This window comes from Agelaius tricolor, unplaced genomic scaffold (genome assembly GCF_023055355.1).
Source record: "Agelaius tricolor isolate 1412-34295 unplaced genomic scaffold, bAgeTri1.0.p SCAF_5, whole genome shotgun sequence".
In the NCBI taxonomy this organism is placed as follows: Eukaryota; Metazoa; Chordata; class Aves; order Passeriformes; family Icteridae; genus Agelaius; species Agelaius tricolor.
In genome coordinates this window covers 22509907-22530022 of record NW_027269265.1, presented here as the reverse complement: position 1 = coordinate 22530022, position 20116 = coordinate 22509907, and the positions used below count along the sequence as shown (strand labels likewise).

Genomic DNA, 20116 nt, shown 5'->3' with positions numbered 1-20116 from the left:
GAGAGGCCCCGTGCAGCCTCTGCAGGCGTGGAAGGTGCGGTGTGCCTGGCTGGGTGCTGCCCCTGCCACCCCGTGCTCAACACACTCACCCTGCATGGACCTGCCCTCTCCCTGGCGGCTGCAGAACGGGACCTGCAGCCAAAGGCAAACACATTTCTGCCCAGAAATGCAAGAGGACTCATTTTAACCTAGTGCACATGAAGAGGAGGAAAGGGGAAGCACAGAGAGATGGGTTGCAGCAGAAGCAGCAGGAATTCCTGGGAATGGGGTATTTGTTGAGGCTGATCACATATCTCCAACAGCAGTGGGTTAACCTGAGTTAACGCAAGGAAAGCTAGCTTGGGTGTGCCTCTGTGTTCTGCAAATACACTCCACAAATCCAGTTAGAAGAGTATGCCCAGAGAAACCTCCTAAAAGACAGACTATGCTATTATATAGGTCAGTTATTTCAGACATGGAAATTAGTAGCCAAAACTGGGGGAAACTAATCTTAAAGAATAAATCTAATCAACTCTTTCTCCCACCATAATTCCTTGAAAATAGCTTTCCAACAAGATAAAGCTGTCTTTTTTTTTTTTTTTACACCTGCAGGGAGATACCAAACTCAATGACTACTGGTGTTACAGGTCTGAATCTTGCCTAACTTAAGTCTTAAGCCAAGTAAATTCTGTTTGGTAAAAGAAGTAGATATTTTTCTTTAGACTACCTTTCAAGGAAAGAAAGCCTATGTGAGTGTGCTGCCTACACACCTCTCTCCTTGTTACCCTTTTAACACTGTGATTAGTCGCAGTACAATTCACAGAACCCTCAGGCAATTAAATCCCAGGAAAAACCTCATGCAATAAGTTTCAAGAAAATGAATGGCTGGATCAAGTACTGCAACCCAAATTTGTGCCTCCACAGAGTTCTGGAAGGAGGGCAAAATCTAACTGCAGCACACTCTGTTAGCAGCCAGCTGACCAGTGAGCCTGTACTGGTGCCCAGTTGGAACACAGGCTACTTTTGTATGTGCAGTCTCCTACCCAAGTGGGATGTTGTAAAGATGTAGAGATTACATGGGCTACTGTACAAACTAGGGAGTTGTAGGCAATGAGTCAACAGGAGATGAAGCATCATTCATTTACAGAAGATTCCATCAGCGGCACCCATTCAAAGTTATTTGAAGGTCTGCACTGCCAGAGCAGTCTAATAAAGACTAATTGATAAATTACAGAGTGTCTGTAACTCTGATATCAATGCAGGAGGTGAAAGGAAAAGATGTATGTAAATATTTTTCACACATTCTTCCACAATTCATGAACACAATAGTCATACCATACATATACCCATATATCTCTGTTCATATTCTTCATTTATCCTAAGCCCCTAGGGTACCCATAGCAAAAGTTCACAAACACAAAGCAAAGGTCATGAGCTGACAAGATATCTTTATTGCTAGACAACTCCTCAACCCACCCATGATAAATTAAGGCCCTTATTCCTGCTTAACCCATAACCTTTGTAGTAGACCCTGAAGGTCAGCCATGGCAAGTTTTCCAACCTGGGGATGGGGGCAGATATGAGATCCACACTCAGAGGTCCCTTCTCTTCCTATCCAATGTGCAAATCAGTTCACAGAGCCTCAGCTGTATATCCATACCTCCACACACAACACAGACACACAGGATACTTGCACAAATGCACTGCAGTGGAGATAAAGCTAATCGTTTACAAGCAAACACACGCCCAGACATGTGCTCCTTCCTGGAGATGCCCCCTCCCCCTCACGCTTTACACATTATATAAGAATTTTATTCTGTAGTATGCTCTGAGGAAGGCGGCATTTTGCCAGATTTCAAAATGGCCTCATTTATCACCTAAATCCCCTACGAAAGCTAGGGAATAGGGTTTGTAAAACAGCCCAGATTAATGAGGCTGCATCTACATCTTAATAGCTTTTGTGTGTGCACAGTACTTCAAGCTGCGCTTGTGAGCAGTGTGTATTTCTGCGGTTTATGGACTTTCTTTCTTCATCTTACCAGGTACGTCTCTGTGTGCTGCCGTTCCTGACTAATGCTGTGTGCCTGCACTGCCTGTGCCCAGCACATAAAACCTCCTTCCCTGGCTGTCGCTGGTTATGCTGCATGCAGGTGGAATTCTCCCTGTGAGCACCTCCCAATTTGCAAATGTGATCTGTGTAGGGAACCTATTTATGCCAGGGCTTTGATATCCATCAGTATACTTTTGTGCATGTTAAAGTCACCACTTCAGTGCTGGCTCCTTAGGCAACAGAGGCCTACATTTCTTCTCTGTGTTAGGGGAATTTCATTTTGATGCTATATATAAGAATTCTGGTGAAGTAATTAACAGAAGCCTCCAGAGGATTCGTTATGAAAACAAGGCGCCATGTGCCAGATTCAGAGGAACCTTGTTCTCCTTGCAAACTCCTCCAGGCAAGGAAGATATTGCAGCTTCAAAGGAAACATAACCCAGGACAGGGAACAGCAAGCACCAATGAGGTCCGTTTCTCAGTCCTTGAAAACAGCTTTAGCAGAAAGCTGGAAAATGCAGCAAATTGAAAAAGAACGTTCCAGATGGGATCACAAAAGAAAAGGGCATCAGTTCCATTGACAGTGAAGAATAATTTTTAAATTACATACCAAAAAACTCTTCCAAGAGCATTTGACCTGTGTCAATCTAGTGTCTCCAATCATCCCTTATGTAGGACAGAGGGAACACTTGGAAATTCCCCTTACAGAGTTTATCCTACGGCTCTTTCTTAGCTCCTTCTCCCTGGATTTTTTTTCATCCTCTCCTTATCCATTTCTCCTTCCATTTCTCTGATGAGAAACTGCTGCTGCTCCCTTCCCTCCCCCCTCCCTCCCCCTGTCTGCTGTCAGCCATTTCACTTGGCTTTTTCTGCTCTTGCATTCACCAGAGCTGAATTCAGTGACAGCCTCTTGGCAATTTCCCTTTGCTGGTGACTCAGGTAATTGGATCTGGTGCCTTGGGGAGCTGCCAAGCATGATGTCACAGCTCTGCAGAAAAAAATACCCGATGTAATTGCTTGATACACTAGCTAATGTCTCATCCCAGCGGAGGGAAGAACTCTGAGTTTGGGAGTTGCCAAGATTTCAGAGACTTGGGACTCTGGTTGAAGTGAATAAAGAATTACCAGTATTTTTTTGTTTACACACGTTCTTGCTTGTTTACTATGTGCTTATTAACTCTCCCCCAACCAGGGAATCTCAATGTTCATAATAAATACTGCAGTCCCTTTACAGAAAGGGAAGGACTGCAAACCTTTCATTAAACAAAAGAAAATAGGAATGAAACATCAATACAGTACAAGAACAAACAGCTTTATGCACAATGGTGTAAGCCTGCATCAGGGTTTATTCTGTCCTTTAATAACATTTGCATACCAGCACTTAAATGCACTTGGATCCTTGATTTCTTCCAAGATTGCAGGAAGACACCTGTCTTTTCCAAGCTGCAAGGAATGGATTTGGAGGACAGGTTAGGGATCAGAAGGGATCAGTGTTAGTCTCAGGGTAGATATGAGAATGTATCTGAAATCCATTAAGTGAAGCAGCAAGATGAGAATGAGCTAATGGGTGATTCTTGCTAACACACTAATAAAATAGAACTGAAAGTTTCTGGCTCTTCCCTAAACTGCCCCATCTTGTTTGGAAAAGAAACCCTTGGGAATTTAGTATTCAGAAGAAGCTGACTGTTCCAAGTTCTGCTTTTCAGATGTTTTATGTTGATCTTCCTTCTTTTGTAGACTTAAGGAATCCAGCCAGCAAGGATCTGGCATAGTGAGATTTTTGGACCTCAGCTCTCTTCCCACAGTTCATCTGCAAGGCTGAATCCATTGCTAGAGGTATTGATTGCTGTGCCAAGAGGAGGGAATGGGAGTATGAGAACTCAGAAAGGAAATCTTTGATTCTCTTCACTGCATGAAACCTTTTCCCCAAGTAAAATAGAACCTGGCTTTGCTTTTAAATGCCCCAAAAGACCTCACAAGAAAATTGAAGCCTTGTGTAAGATATTATCTGCTCTAGATCTCCAGTATGAACAGAGGTTAACTGCAAGAGTGGTTTTGTCCTCTCCACTACTGCAACTGGAGTGATGTTGAACAACCTGGAAGACTTGGCAAGTCCTGAGTAACAATCAATCATTTTTTGATAGGTCCCATTTTCCAACTAGAAAAGATCTGTCCTGACTTTCCATCATGCTCTGGCCATTTCAGCAGATGATAATTACTATTCCACTGAGCTGGTTCTCACACAAGCACAAATATCATATTCCTCAGCTCTCTGTCATATTTGTTCAGGCAGGTCACCAAATTTGGGTTAAGTCTCCTGCTGTGTTCTCTAACACCCTTCTATTTCTAATCCTGCCAGTCTAGGCCTTCCCTGGACTTTTGTGGCTTTGATGAAGGGATGAAGTTTCCAAACTTTGCTGCATTAGTCCAGCCCTCCTGAAGTGACTCACGAGTTTAGTTTCCCCTATAGGTGTGAGACCTGTGCAGTATTGCGGCTGTTCTGGGTGGCTTGGAAATTATTTGGGGGGAGTCTGGAATAAAGGCAAGAGGGTTTCAGTTCCCATTTTTCCAGACTCTTGCCTCCTCCCACTCTGTCTTCGGATGGCACGCTGTTATATAGGGATCTAAACGGTACCACAGCTGCAGAAACCTGCCATACAGATTTCCATTTCTGGAAAAGGTGTTGGAGGTCTTGCTGGGGAGAAGAGGCCACACCTATCTAGTCTCTCTTTAGGGCCTCACATATCTACAATATATTTAGCTGGCTTGTCCCAGTGACACCCCTCAGACTTTGCCAGCACAGCTGATATCAGCAGGATACAGTTCAGATACCTAGAAGGATTGTCAAATGGAAACCTCTTCAACTGGCAAGGAACTAGCAATGGCCTTAGAATGACTTTTTAAAAAAGGGGGATGGAAATACAAATTTTCATCACTTCTCTTTTTAGGGCAATTTAAGTAGTAAGTGGAGAAGCAATATGCTATAGAGAAGCCATTTGCTGAGAAGTTTCCCTCTGTCCCTCAAGGGACAAGCCTCCCTCACAGCTGCACAGGGATGTCCACTGTCATTTCCAGAACTACACATGCAACTGGTTGTGTATCTCCTCAAAAATAAAAAAATGCACAAGCATGTATGATTTGTGACATGAAACACAAATCCATACCATTTTAGCCTCTCAGATTTCCTCCTTGGATCAGCTGAGATGTTCAGTCTAGTCATTCAGATATTTATTGCTTCTGATTTCTCCACTTGAAATTCCCAGCCAACCAATAGAAGTTGTGTATGGATATAAGGACCTGGAAATAACAAGTGACCTGTGAATAACATTCATTGGTGCAAAAAAACCCACTGCTGTATCATGACAAGACATCAGCACAACAGGAAAATATGAATACCTTATTTGGGAGCTGGTGTGAACACAGAGAAAGATAACACTAGCAGTAGAGCATACAAGGGAAAACAAGCTATTCCCAGTGAAAGGAGTGGATCCAAAGACAGCCTGGCTAACTGCCCTCAAAACCACTTAAGGAGACTCCAGTCTGCCAGTCTGAAGACAGGGTGAACATAAGAATGGGGCACCAAGATCAAATCAACAGATACAGCCAAAAAGAGCAAGCTGACTACATACTCAGCCCTAGGGTGGAACACAATTACAGCAGCTGACTGCCTCGGCAAGCCCAGAGATCAAAGCATTATTAAATACTGCCATTATAATCATTAGCATAGTGCCCAGTAGTTCTGGTCAAGGACCAGTACCTCATTGTGTTAGCCAGTGTGCAAACAGAGAAGAAAAGAATGGGCCCTGCCCAAGGAATGCTGGGTTTCTATATTAAATGTGAGACAGCTAAAAAAGGAATGAAGGGGAAAAGGAGCAATAGTGTTAGTAGATAGTGATAGAAGACAGAGGAAAGATGCTTGGAATCCAGACCAACAACTTGGCTACCAGAAGGGCAGCCTCTCAATTACCTGGAAACAAGCAGGTGGCTTAAAGGTCTTTACAATGCACTCTGGTTCTTTTAATTCACTGAGATGGTTTATAGAGGTGCCAGATAGCCATGGTTTGTCTCTTGAAACAGCAGCTGAAGGCATGTTTTGGTTAGTCAGAGTAAAGAGAGGAGAATGAATCACCTGGGAAAAGGCTGATTGGACACTGCAGATGCTCTGCAATGTCTCTCCATGCTTTCCTTCATGTGCTGCCTGTTCCAATGCTGCCCACAAGACAGAGACCACGAGTAATGGCCCCCTGCAAGCAGGGAAATTGCACTACCTGTTCTCAGAGTGGTTCACACGGTTCTCACCTTCCAAAAGCCACATCACACCTGGCACTTCTTCCTCTCAAAGGAGGAAGGCTGAAAAGCCTATTCATCCTTGGGTGGTCCAGGACCGGTCCGAGGCACAGCTGGACCTCACAACTGATTCTTAAAAAAGAGGATACCAGGTACTACTCGCCAGCACTGCAGGGATCAGACGAGTGATATGCCCCTGCATTGGAAAAACTGTCCCTGTGTCACTTCTCTGTCTTTCATCACGGACAACATCCATTCTAGTTTTAAAATAACAGCAGTTCATGATCTTCCAAATGTTTCTAGTCAATGTTGTGACTAACAAATCGTGGTATTTTTGATCTTCTTCTAGTGCACCCCCATGAAGAGCTTACAATGTTTCAGACATCAGTTAGTGTAATCTCCCCATCTGTAATCTCTCATCTCCCTGTCATGGTCCATTACCCCTGTGTCACCAGTGGAGACAATGGTGCCTCATACACAGAATGACCTACTCAGAGCCACACAACCAGCCAATGATGACTTTGGAGTTTGAAAGGAGAAAAGACATGTCTGTCCACACTGGGTCTTCCAGCTCTAGGCAGTATTCTCCCACTCCCATGTGATTCCTGTATAACCACATCTGTGAAAATGTCCTGCTTAAAGCTTCCTTTTAATCTTTCTTCTGATGTTTCCACATTCTTATTTTGTAATGGTCATGCTCACATTTTGCTCATTTTCCTAGTGCTCTCATAACCTCCTCAGATGGATTTTTTTTCCCCTTTAAAAAGAGATTCCAGCCACTTCTTGGAACCCTCTGTATTTTATATATCTCTAGATCAGACTGTTAAATAGAGCCTATTCCTCAGTATCTGAGTATCTCATAATCTTATATTCATAATGACAATATCCCATGAAGGAGACGGATACCACTTTCCAGATTTTAAAGGAAGCAGAGGCACAGAGCACAGAGCAACTAACTAACCACTAGCCAGTGCTAAGCATTCACTGCAACAAAAGTCAAGGACTAGAACAAGACAATTTCAAATTCTAATATTGCTGTTCATTTTCTAAGACTGCTTTCTGAAATTGTTAAAGCGTCAATTCTTCTATCTTTTATGTGCTGTCATGAGGTTGTGTCCATGTAACAAAGCTTGAAAGTACAGAGTCTCGTTACTCCAGGAACAACAGCCTAAAGAACAACTGCACAAAAAACCACTGTACCCGTGCTTCCAAAGTTTCCAAAATGAGATATCCTAACAGCAAGTAGGAGGATAATTGCCTTAGTATTATTCTCCCCCCACCGGCTCACAAGGAACCAGATTTGGATGTAAGGGCAATGCTGATTTGTGTAATATCTCTTTTGATCAAATACTCATGCTTTCCCCAAATACAGTCTCCAGCTGGCGCTGCTGGAATTAGAAAACTCACCAAGGTGAATCAATAATCTGACCCAGCAAGACATTTCTTACACTGATACAAAGGTCTGGAAAAGAAATCAGCTTAAAAAAAAAATATTAATCAGAAAATTCTCATTTCAGTCATACAGTCAGGTAAATAGAAAGTAAAGACATGTAGAACCATAAGGGCTGTCAAAGATTGCTCTTGTTCTATGGCAGTCTATCTTAAGTATTCATTGAACTCTGTCTAATCTATGACACAAAAAAAAAGGGTACTTTTACTGAACAAGGTTTTGGCCATTTCTTCATTTACCATAAACTTACAAATTCTGATTTTTGAGTAGGACCAGCACAGACCTGGGGGCTTCTTTTAAAATCCTAGCCACCCCTTTGATAGCAAACAGCTTACTGAGAACTTCTCCTTCAAAGTGCATTGCCACAAATTGTGCTTCTATTTAATGATGATTTAGTTTACCTCACATTTCTGCCATGTCCTAAGAAGGTTAGATGAGACATTGAAATCCTTACTGAAATCCAGATATAAATACCTATTATTTTACCATTCACTATTAGGCAGTTACTCTGTCAAAAAGGGATTTTGATTGTTTCGACATTATTTGTTCTTAACAACTGAAGCCAGGTTATTCTAGATTACCTGGATATCCTTTAGGTGCTTATGAATTGATTATTTGATAACTTATTCCAGTGTTCTTTCAGATATTGAAGCTAGCTGACTCGCTTACAATGTCAAAGTGTGCTTTTACCCCTTTTTAAGATGGCTGCTTCCTGGCTCTCTATTAATTCTCTTTAACCTTTCCACACAAGTATTAATGCTGAGAAAGTGATTAAGTACTCTGCTTAACAGTGATGTGATCAACCAGCATCTCATGACCCACTCTGAATCCCATATTAATACTTTCCTGACTTGGAGCCCTGTTGTTACTTGAACCCTGTGAGTTACTCCAGAACAATACTGAAGGTTTTCAAATTTTTCTCTACATGTAATGCAATATGGTCTGTAAAACTAGAATTTGCTAATGCTAGAATCTACCAAGGCACTTTGCAGTTGAACCCTTTCTCAGAAATGGGGATGCACCCTGATTTTGCAAGTGGACTACTTTAAATACGGAAGAGAGAAAGAAGTTTTAGGTGGACTGTAATATAGAATAGCAGAAACAGAAAGAGATGGTTCTACCATAGATGGAATAAAACCTGCTGGTAGTTTATACAAAGAAGATCTAGGGAAGTATTTGTCTGTTGGTAAGGCTGAAGTGCTACAAACAGCACTATCGGGCTTGGTCTGTGTCAGAAGAAAGCTCAAGAACGGAATGTAACAGCGACTGAGATATCATTAAAGATTTGCACTATAAAATGATAGTAGATATGTGTGTTTTATTTAGATTTTTATGTTTTAATTGTAATTGATGTATTTTAGTATCACAAACCAATTAATGATTAACTACACTTTTTTAAACCTTTATGACACTGACACCAAAGCATGACACTTGCATGAATTACAATCCTATTACAATCCTATTGAGTCTCTTGGACTAAAGGTTTGTGGGCCTTCAAAAGCATGCACAAGGGAGTGGGGATTTCTCTCCTCATGACAGACTCCTTACACTGACATTGATATAAACTCACAGCGGTCCTGAGATTGCTCAGTATCTGTAGATATTGGAGTTGTTTACTTTTGGTGACCTTCAGATGAGTGTATTACTACAGTAATTTTAAAGCTTCAGGATAGAAATATCAGAAAAGATAAAACTTACATGCCATAAAAAGATTATGATTTGGGGTGAAATGCCACATGGATCCCTGCTGCCATCAAGTCAAATGCTCTCATGGATGACATTAGAAAACAGCTGCAAAGCCCTTGGTATAGGACTTTGTTTTGTTAATGTACTGCACAGAGCTAGACTGGCCTAAGCTGTATAAGCAGACACATCACCTATATAGGCATCTCTCTTTGTACTGCATGGAATTCCTTTCTCCATATGCTCATAAACTCTCTCTCTAAAGTATCTAAGAGCAGAACAATGCATGGCATCCCACTGGGCTGATTTTCTTTCCCACGTCTCAGGAAAGGTAAAACCTTTTTCTTCATTGTAACTGATTTAATTGTATTTTCAAGCTGCTTCTTTCCTCACTCCCTCTCTCTCACTGTTTTAGCTCTTTTCAATTGTGCTTTCTTTTCATCTCTTTTTTCTTTCACCTTCTTGTCTTTTCTCTGCTGTTTTCAGATCCGTCTTCAGTAAAGCCAGAGAAAGGAGATTTATATCTTCAAGCAGAGTGATCTGTAAAGCCATGACCCTGCTTACAGAATGCCTTGTCTTTCATTATCCTAAGGTTCAGAAGAACAGTGCTATCAACATGCAAAGAAAGAGGCTTTTCTAACATATTCTTGAACAGTTTCACAGGCAGCCTTGAAAATAAACATAAAGACCTAGAATTGATGTAGAATGTAGTGGGGGAAGGCTGAAGCCTTCTGGGGCTCTTCACATTACTTCTTTGAAGGCAGAAGAAGCAGCAATCCTTGTCCATATCATATGAACAAACATTTTTATAAGCAGAAATGATCAATTTCAGAGGCTCTGTAACTATTACTAGGGTCTGGAGAAAGAAAGTTTTGCAGAGGCGAGCTGGAGCTAGAAGATAGCACTGCAGGCTAGCCCAGGAGAATGAATACAGAGCTGCCAGCACCCTCTATGCAACAACCAAACCTGAACCTCTGCTGAGGCCTGTCCTGGATTTCAGTGACAGATAGGTGCACAGGAGCATTTCTTCATGAGCCACTTTACTGTCTTGTTTGAATGTGAGAGGTTCAACACCAATCATTACCTTGGAAGATCTGACTGCTCCAGAGATGGTATTGAGAGGACTGGCTGAACAACAGTATGACTCAGAATGGACTGGAGATGGACCTCTTCTTCAAAGCCAGCGTTAAGATTTCCTGTCATCTGCAGCTTAAGCTACTCCTGGGCATCCCTTGCCATCCATCCCAGCCACAGCAGATATGTGTCTCAAATATAAGTGGTGGCTGATGCTTTACAACAGATCTAAGGGTTCTTAAGATATCAAAATGCCCTAAATTGGAGAATGGGGGATGTTGTATAGCATCTTACATCAGAGTGTACTCTCTCACTGTGATGTTGGTGATGAGCTTCTGCAAGCAATGCCCAAGAGACTTCCCTGTACTCTGAAGCACTAGTCACTCTAGGGGCATAAAACCACTCTTGGTTAACAAAAAGAGTGATTCAGATGTTGTAACTGCAGAATTTTTCAAGCACAGCATGCCTGTAACTGCATGGAGTGGAAAGATGAGCTTCATCATACATGTCTTTCACCACCCATGCAGACATACTGTCAGGCCACAAGCCAAAAGCAGCTTCTGAGTCTGCATATGCAAGTAATTAGAAATTTTGTGTGTGTGTGTGTGTGTGTGTGTAGTGCTTTCTTCCTCTCTGTCTTCTACAATACCTAAACCACTGTATAAATTAAAGCTGGAAAAATTGTATCTAATCCCATTTAAACTGTTCCTTTATAGTCAACATTGAGTGACTTCTTCCAGTCCCCAAGCACTTTTTTCCTAGTGGTTTTGTTGTGTGCCTCAGGCTTTTCTTGCATTTGGTGCGATGGAGATTGCCCACATCCACTTTCAGCAATTTAGACTTTAATTGTTTCTGTATTGGTATGTATATGATTTCTTATCATCTTTCTCAATACACTTAATAGGTAAGTTTACCCATGTCTGCATTTGGCTACACCTTACATTTGTCTCCATAAACAAACTTCATATGCTGAGGGACCACCTCGGTGTTGACTTGGCTAGAGGTAGATTCAAATGTGCTACTGACCTTATGCAATAGTTAAAGCTCCTTCTTGGAAACAGTCATAGGTGCCTATCTTCTCCTCCAAAAAGGAGTTGAAAACTGTCTTTTTAAGGTTCTCAGAAAATCTCTCCTTCCTGACCTGAAACTGCCCTAAAATTCAGTTGGTTTACTTGCTTGTGAAAAACACCTCCTGCCATGCTGGCCAAAACCAAATAATTTCCCTGTCTATCTCTGCCCACTGTTGGTCTCTTGTTTTATTATTAGACTGTGAACACTTTGGGGCAGAGACCCATTTTTTAGTATCATGGTATATAGTGATCTTGGACCATGGCTAGGACTCCAAGGTGACCACAAAACTCAAGTGCTCTGCATCCTCATTTGGCAATTTGTAATTCTGAGTTTGGCACCTCAACAAACACTCAACAGAGGGAAGGAGACTGGGCTCTGGAATCATTAGTTTTACTATTAAATGTTAGTATGATTAGTTATTCCTTTGAAATCAGTGATGTGTCTAATGTCAGAGAGAGAAGACAGTTCCTATACCCTTAGGCTTTAACAACCTAAATGTGATTATATAGCGTGAGATTTGAAAGCCTGAGTTCGTGTAGTTTGTTGAGTGTCAAATGTGGATCAGGAAACAAGGGTAACTGCAGCATCTGAGGGAGGCAAGTACCGCAGGCAGATAAAAAACAGGAGAAAAAAAATTAAAATATATTAAATTGGGAGAAGGAAAATGCAGGATGCTCATGAACAAGCATTCCCTTCCTGTGCAGTGTGTGAAACTGCAGAATACTCTGAAACCTCACAGAGCTTAGTAAGAAATATCACCAGTTTCAGTCGTGGGCCCTAGAACTGGAAAGTGCTCACTTTACTTGCCTGCTGACTGAACATATTTATTTACTGCATGACGAGAATGACCGAAGAGTGACCCTGCAAGGAATGCACTGCACAGATTTTAAGCATGTCTCTACCTCTAAATGCGGGGGCGGGGGGGAATACGGTGAAACGTACACGTATAAACAGAAAGAAAACTTTGTACAGAATCACTGCCTGGACTGTTTGAATTTTGAAATGCCTCCATGAATGGGAAGCAGACGGAGCTTCCAGGGAACGAGGTAGCTCTGTGCCTGCAGAAGGAGCCCCGAGCAGCAGCGCAGCGGCTCCCGCGGGGCACGAAGTCCCGCACAGCCACCGAGCCTGGCCGCGCACGGCCAGCAGGCTGTGTGCTCGCCCCAGCTGCTGCTCCTTGCTCCTTTGCTCCTTTGACGTGCGTGTGTGTGTGTGTGTGTGTGTGTGTGTGTGTGTGTGTGTGTGTGTGTGTGTATGTTACATGACTATAGAAGGAGCAATCAGTCAGCTCCCAGGAATCTTAGCAACAGCCGCGTCCCCAGAAAAGGCTTGTAGCAGCTGGAGCGGTGATGACTCAGCAGCATGGTCTTTCTGGCCTCTTGCTGATCCCTGGCAAGGACTGCAGCCCAAGTTCTGGCTCCCTTGTTTGGGTCAGTGCTTTCTTGCTGGCACCAGTAGATGAATTCCTGGTTCCTGCTGGCCTTGGCATTCGAAAGCAACCAAAAATTAGCTGATAGCTGCAGCCAAGGAAGTTTTTTTTGTTCTCTTTTTTCTTTAACGACAAATTAAAAAAAAAAAAAACCACCAAATCAAAACAAAAGAAAACTGAACAAAACCCGCAGAATCCTGTTAGTACACTGTAACAGGAGACAAATGGCAGAGTTCATCTGTGGCAGATGTGTAGGGGAAGATAGTCACATGCCAGGAGACCCACGTCCCTTTGGTCCCTTGGGGAATGAAACAGATGGGTGGGTTGGGGCTGGGCTGGAGACTACAAAACATCACTAGAAGGTTTGTTTATTTTCTGTACCGAGAGTTTGAGGCTGTGGTGTTGAGTAATTCTGTCGACATTTCACCTAGTTCAAGTCACTAGTGCAATGAATCTATTTGGCCTCTAGTTGTTTTCTGCTCCGAGGATGTTAAAGTCACAGCCTCCGTCCACCCTCCTGCAGTAATTCCATAGACGACCGAGAAGAAATATTGGGATTAAGGAGTCAGGGGTCAGGACTGCAGCGTGTTTGCACAGCGGGAGGAACCCTATGCTGAGGCAGTGAAGGGACTCAGGTGTGGGTGAGCAAGAGGTCCCCGGGCAGTGCTGCCCCCGGGAAAGGGACCCCTGAGGAGCCGAGGGGGAAGAGAGCGGACAATAAGGGGCCACAGGAGCCGGGCCGGGGGGCTGGGCGTCTGGATTCTTTTGAGAGAGGGCTGCCGGGAAGCTTGCTGGTCCTGTGCCAGGCTCCAGCGAGCTCCGCTTAGTCCCTCCCTTTCGCGAGCACTAAAAATTCATCCTGAAACAAAAACATCCATGTGCGTGTGTGTGTATGTGCGTGTGTTTAACAATCTGCATTCTCAGCGGCACCACCGCCACCCGGCATCGCTGGCCTCATTACTGGGAGCAGGAAATGAGTAAAACACAAATGGCTGGGGAGGAGGCAGGAGGGGCCGCCCCGCTCCCGGCCATGGGGGCTGCTGGGAGCTGCCGCGTCTTGGTGCAGATGTCGCAGACCTCAAATGTCTGCCGGAAATTACAGCTCATGTCGGGCGGGGAGACGTGCGCTTCCCCGGCTGGGGAGCCCAGCGGGAGCCCCCCTACCCCGGGCCGCCCTCCCCGCGCTGGGGCCGGCAACTCCTGCCCTCGCCAAACCCAGCTCGTAAATTAGCTCGACTGAAGAAAAATGCACGTAGGAAAATGTCTCGGAGAAGGAAAAGAGGAAAAAAATGAAGGAAAGGGAAAAAAAAAAAAAGTAAAAAAAATAAAACCAAAAAAACCAAGCTCCCTTCGCCTGGAGAGGGTCGTGGCAGGGCCGGGGCCTGCTGGGCGGGCAGTCCAGCGGGGACGCTGCCGCTGCGGCCATTGCAGGAAGGCGGGGAGGAGCGAGGCGGTGCCCCAGTCCCACGCAGGCCGGAAAGCTACCGGGAGAGGCCGCCCCCCTTCGCTCAGCAGCCCGGAGCGTTTCCCAGATAATCGCCGCAGCCAGGGCCCTGCATCGTGAGGGCGGCGGGGACCGTCCTGCTGCACAGCCGCCGCAGGGGGAAGGCCGGTGTGCCGCGCTCGGATCCCCAGACCTCATAGCGGCGACCGCCGGCAAAAGGCTGGGAACGTGGGAAAGTGAGCGGATGTGCGCAGCGAAACAGGTTACAGGAGGGTGTGTAAGTGTAGCAGAGCTTAAGTGCATTCGGATGCCATGGGGAATGTCTGCCAGAACAGCAAGAGCAACACCTCAACTGCCTCGAACAGCAAAGAGCAGGATGCCTCATGGTGTGATTCCAGCATTACTCACCCCAAGGATCAGGCGCTTCCCCACCCAGTTACATATGACCAGGAAATTACAGGCTGCGCTGCTCCCCGCCTGCCTGAGCGGCTGCCATATCATATGATACACACCAGAACGGCGTGTCTGATGAAACAGCACAGCAGCGTGTGCTTAGTGAAACGCCAATGTTTTGTGGAAAAGACAGGCTGGGCTGGGTCAGACTGTCATTTGGTATCCTGAATGCATGCTCCCTCTTGCACATCTTGCCATTAATTAAAATACTGGATAAAAATTAAATCCTAATCTTTCTTGCTCTTGCTGCTCACTGATTTTCTTCTGGTAGACTCCACAGCCAGCCCCGTGTGGCTTAGGTGTTTTAATTCCTGTCTCTCTCATACTTCACCCATCCAATTTGTGGACAAACTATTTTTCTTCACACCCAATGTTCACAAGATCTTTGTTCCTATAGCCATTATATCAAGGGCCCTGTATCTCTCATCTTTATTACAATAGCATTCATATCCCAGATCAGACGTGCACCTCTCCTCTCTGCAGTACACAGCAAATGGAGCTAGAAAGGTCATCTCTGCAGCACACTGTCACGTCCCTGGCTTGAATTTATCTACTACTTCCTACTTAACTGAGTTTAAGGAACTTGTTACAGTGAAAGTCACCTGTGCAAGACTGCGCATTCATCTTTTCCAGTATGCTTCTCCCTGTCTCCTTCACTAAAAATGTGAGCTTTTGCTAGCCCTGTCAGTCTCCTCACACCCTTTCATGCCGTTCTCTAATACCACTCTGCTCCACCTTTTGCAGCAGCATCTCTACTCAGGTCAGCTTTCTGCAGCTAAGTTAGTCTGATCTCCTACGGTTTTGCGTTCTATTGATTCCAAACACCAGTTAAAGGCTCTTTCTTCCATGTGTTTTTAAGAGCTGCAGCCTGTGTGAATTTCCTGAAGTCTGAGAAAATAGAAAGTCCTGTTGCAACCTACTTCCAAGCTGAGGAGAAGGATCTTCTCTTGGTTTTTTGTTTTAATGAAATTAAGTGTATCTGAACCAGCTTCTCACCCATCTACTTTGCTTTTAGTTGACCAGTGTATCAAAAATCATACATGCATCTGGACAGACCTATGATGTCATACATTCTCCCCCCGCCAAAGATCTTGTGACCACACAAGCCTTTCTTTGCAAAACCAGACATAAATTGTGACTGCATAACCCTGTGCTGCTTCTCATTACACCCCTTCTATATTAATTGTTTTCCCTTCACTTTTGGTCTGTGCTTGCCTTTTTAGATCTTCTGCTCCTGAGGGCAGGGTTTGGGCTCTTTTCTGTTCCTGTAGAGTGTTAAGTGCCTTACCGGCACAACAATTTCATTAGTTAACAACTACTAACAATTTGCATTAGTATCATAGTCCTGCCGTGTCACATCAGACCACTGCTCCAGCCAGTCAAACGTGTACCTCTATCTCATGGTGCTCTGAATCAATTGTCCCCCATTGAGGTGGGGTCCTCACATGGGGTAGTGGTTGGACACCCAATTCCAGTCTCATTTTGCTGAGTCTGTCCAGGACTTGCTCGTTCTCAATGAATCCATAGCCCAGCCAATCGTGGATCTGAGCTCCTGCATAAAGGGACACTGTAGGCTAGTTGAACTTGGTAGTGTATCTGACAGAGTGACAGTAGCCAAACTGTTCAGAGGCAAGGATGATGGCTCTGTAATGCTCCCAGTGTGGCAGTAATCTTGGGTAGACAAAACACAAGGATTAAACAGGACTTCTCACTGGCCCCAGTCCTTCTGTGCCTCCCAGCACAGAAGGGGGCTGGAACTTCCCTTCACCCAATTCCCAATGCCTTTCTGTTTCTTAGAGATGTCTCTCTTTTCTTTAAAACACAGTATTTGCTTCCCTAATATGATGCAGTGGCAATTTCCACAGTTTATCCTATAATGCTTTGCTTCAAGGAGAGATAATACGTTCTTGATAACATCAACTGATTTTTTACATCCTGTATCAATCATACTGAATTATGAGGAAAACTGGGAATCTTCTGGGAGGGTTTGATGGCTTTACAGTGGAAAGAATCAGGAATGTCAGACTTGGGTGAAGAATTTCAATTAAAAGGAAGCCAGGAAGACTTTTGAGACAGGGTGGACACCTGTATTATATTCTAAGAAATATTTTTTGTTTGTATATCTTACATTTCATATCCTGCACAAAGCCTTTTTCAGCAGAGAATCCTATACTGAGAATCAGCAGATGGATGATTCAGCACAAAAAATAACACATTCAGGAGGGAGGAAATGAGTTACTCCTTGAACGTTGTTCATTTATCTACTGTTTGGTCTTTGCAGCATGACTGTCATCCTGCCTAGGAATGGGAAGGCAGTTTCAGGCAATGAAAGCAGTATGAGAAAAGAGATGGGACAAGACTGCATTGCCACTTGGGAAGATTGCAAGGATGATTGAAAGTGCTGTTGAACTGGGAAGAGACAGAAACTGAACTGCTCATTGTATGCAGCTGGAAGCCATGGTGAACATTCTGCAAAGCCTTCTACTGGGAGATGACTCTGGTCACTGTTCCTTCCATAGCAGCTGGTCCCTGTAAGACACTGTACCCTCAACACCCCTTACAAATGTGGCTGAAGACCTGAAAGAAATGCTGGTGCACCTGATGTTTATGATATACTGTCCCAGGAGTCTTGTGAGATTAACAGCTTGTAAATGATGGCATACCTGGAATAAGTTCTCTGTTGGCACTCTTGGGCAATATATAAGAAGAAAATGTGAATCTTAGTACAGGCACACTTAAACCATATGAAGGAAACCTGTATTTTTGGAATGACAGGTCCTCCTCCATGTCTGGAGCATGACCTAGTTGGTGACTGAGATATCTGTTGTTTATGGGCAATGATTCCTCAGAAACAAATCAACTAAATGAACAAACTGGGTGATAAAGTAGAACCGAGAACTGCATTGTCCTCCTCAGAGTCATAAAAATTCATCCCTTTTACAACTGCTGAGTGCTTTGCCAATATCATGCCAAGGTGAGAGCAGTGGGGGGAAGGGAAGGATATTGAAAAGGAAAATAAATAGGCCAGGTAAACAGTGCTGCTGCTGCAGCAGCCGTGGTTGCCATGGCAACCGGGGTGAAGAGGAGGAGGAGGAGGGGGGAGGTGGATTGATCGATAGTCCTGTGCTGGCTCATCTGGCTTCCATCCACGTGCTACTACAGAGGGAGAGAAAATCAAAGAGCCACACGCAGGATGGCCAGGTCTCCAATTCAATACATGGCAGCAGCTTGATCAATAACTAGTTGGAAGGTGGGTAATTGACTCCCCTTCTACCCAGGAGAAAGCGGTGCAGTGACAGAGATGTGTTCGTTAGCTACTGATTCTCAGCTCTACTTTATTACCCAGCTTGTTCATTTAGGTGATTTGTTTGTTTGCTTGCTTGAGATCCCTCTTCAGTCTGATTTCTCCCTGTACCTGTCAAAGATGAGCACCAGCTGCTGGAGCAGAGCCAGAACTGCCCCCAAGTTTCTGAGTTGCTTTCCCTCTCTTCTCCTTTATCATTTCTTTGCTCATACTGGGGTTTTTATCTCACACTGGCAAAGGTTTTTACAGGGAAAGCTGGAAACAGGGACAACCTTTTCTTCTGGCATTTCTTGAGCTTCCTTTCCTGGAGTCTGGAGTAACATGATTATGGCTCATCTAAACACAGAGGAGCACAGTAGCCCCTCAAGTAATTAAATAATTAGGTATATTTTTGCACCTCACAAGCCAAGTGAATTATAGGGAGAGATTTACAACTATTATTTTTGTATGTCTGCCCTTCTCCAGAGGAATTATCTGCAGAGGGTGACTAGGTGATGCTATCAGAAAAGACAAAAATCAAAGAGAGGTATCAAAGGAAAGGACAGGAAATCAGGGCATGCTGAGGAAAAAAAAAAAGGAAGGTGCAGAAAAAGAGACATTTCTGAGGAAAGCACACACTCATGAAATACTGAGATAGTGTAGGCTAATTCTTCACTGCTACCTAGAGCAGGGCAGGGAGCCTTGGCACAAGGTACCAATTTGACCTTGAGGCAGGCAATGCTGCATTTTGTAAACAAGCCTGTATGATACAACTAAGTTCATCCTCATGCTGAATAAACTTCTGCAGGTGTTTTCCATCCAAACATAGTGGAATTTGAGTGGCAAAACCAGGACTTAATGTTTCATCTTTTCTGTCAAAGCAAGAAGCTTAAACCTCCCTATCACCTTCTTGGGGCACTAGGAACATAAGTGACTTCAACAGGAAAAAAAATGACCCTTTTTGTGGTGCAACACCCATCAGCAAACTGAGCATAAAATGGTAAATCTAGACTCTGAGATGCTCTGGACAGCAAGGGTCATCTCTTTTGTTCTATACTTGTCTGTCTTCCAGTTTGCTGGACTTCTGTACAATGAGCACATAGGCATATAGTAATAATAAGAGCAGTAGTCCATTGCTGGGTAACTGATACTGCTTTGTAGAACAACCAGCCCCTTAGGGTATAGCTATGAAGAGGCAAACACACAAGAAATATCACTTCCTTCATTTCCCTGGATTTTTCTTGGAGCTAGCCCATCTAAATGCACTGATGTTCAATTTTATTTAGCTTCTGAATTAAAAATGAAAACTCGGTTGGAATTCTGCTTCCCTTAAGTTAGTTGGCTGCAGTCCAGTTCTCAAGGCTTGTGCTTTTAGAGCTTGATCCAATCTCAGACAAGTCACTGAAAATTGCTCCACTGATTTTAATGAGTCAAACTACTGCATGAGGAGTAAGCTATAAGTATAATCTCTCAAGGCTTTTTTTTTATTATTTCTTCTATATGCTTTGAAGCACCAGCTGGTGTATCTCGCAGACACTGGATGTAAATCACAGTGGGAAGAGGGGGCTGGATGAGCACAACTGCTCCCTGTTGTATAACCTAGAAGATGCAGGTTAATTCAGGCAATGCTTACAAGGTAGAGACTACAGCTCTTTTCATTCCCCAGTATATCTGCCTCTGGAAATATTTACAAACCACACAAAGATGCCTCTGTGCCCTGCCGAATATTTTCCTTTGGTTCCTTTGTGAGTGGGAAAATAAGAGCATCCTAACCTCTGGGCATAATTTATGGCAGAAATAAATAGCACAATGATAGAACAGCTCTAAAGTAAATTACTGAAAATATTCACCTGCCAGCTCTCCAGAGAAAGCAGGCAGGTGGGTGAGCCAGGATCAAGTCAGACTAAAAGCCT

At 43.9% G+C, this 20116-nt stretch overlaps 2 long non-coding RNA genes across 2 annotated transcripts in view; one reads left to right on the top strand and one right to left on the bottom strand.

Annotated features, from left to right (window-relative positions):
* LOC139590677 (uncharacterized) overlaps window positions 1–20116 on the bottom strand; it is a 155045-nt gene that overhangs the window by 24332 nt on the left and 110597 nt on the right. The window lies entirely within an intron of this gene.
* Window positions 1795–19027, top strand: LOC139589895 (uncharacterized). Its single transcript, XR_011679161.1, has 2 exons — window positions 1795–2021; window positions 17202–19027. It is a non-coding gene; the product is annotated as an uncharacterized lncRNA (long non-coding RNA).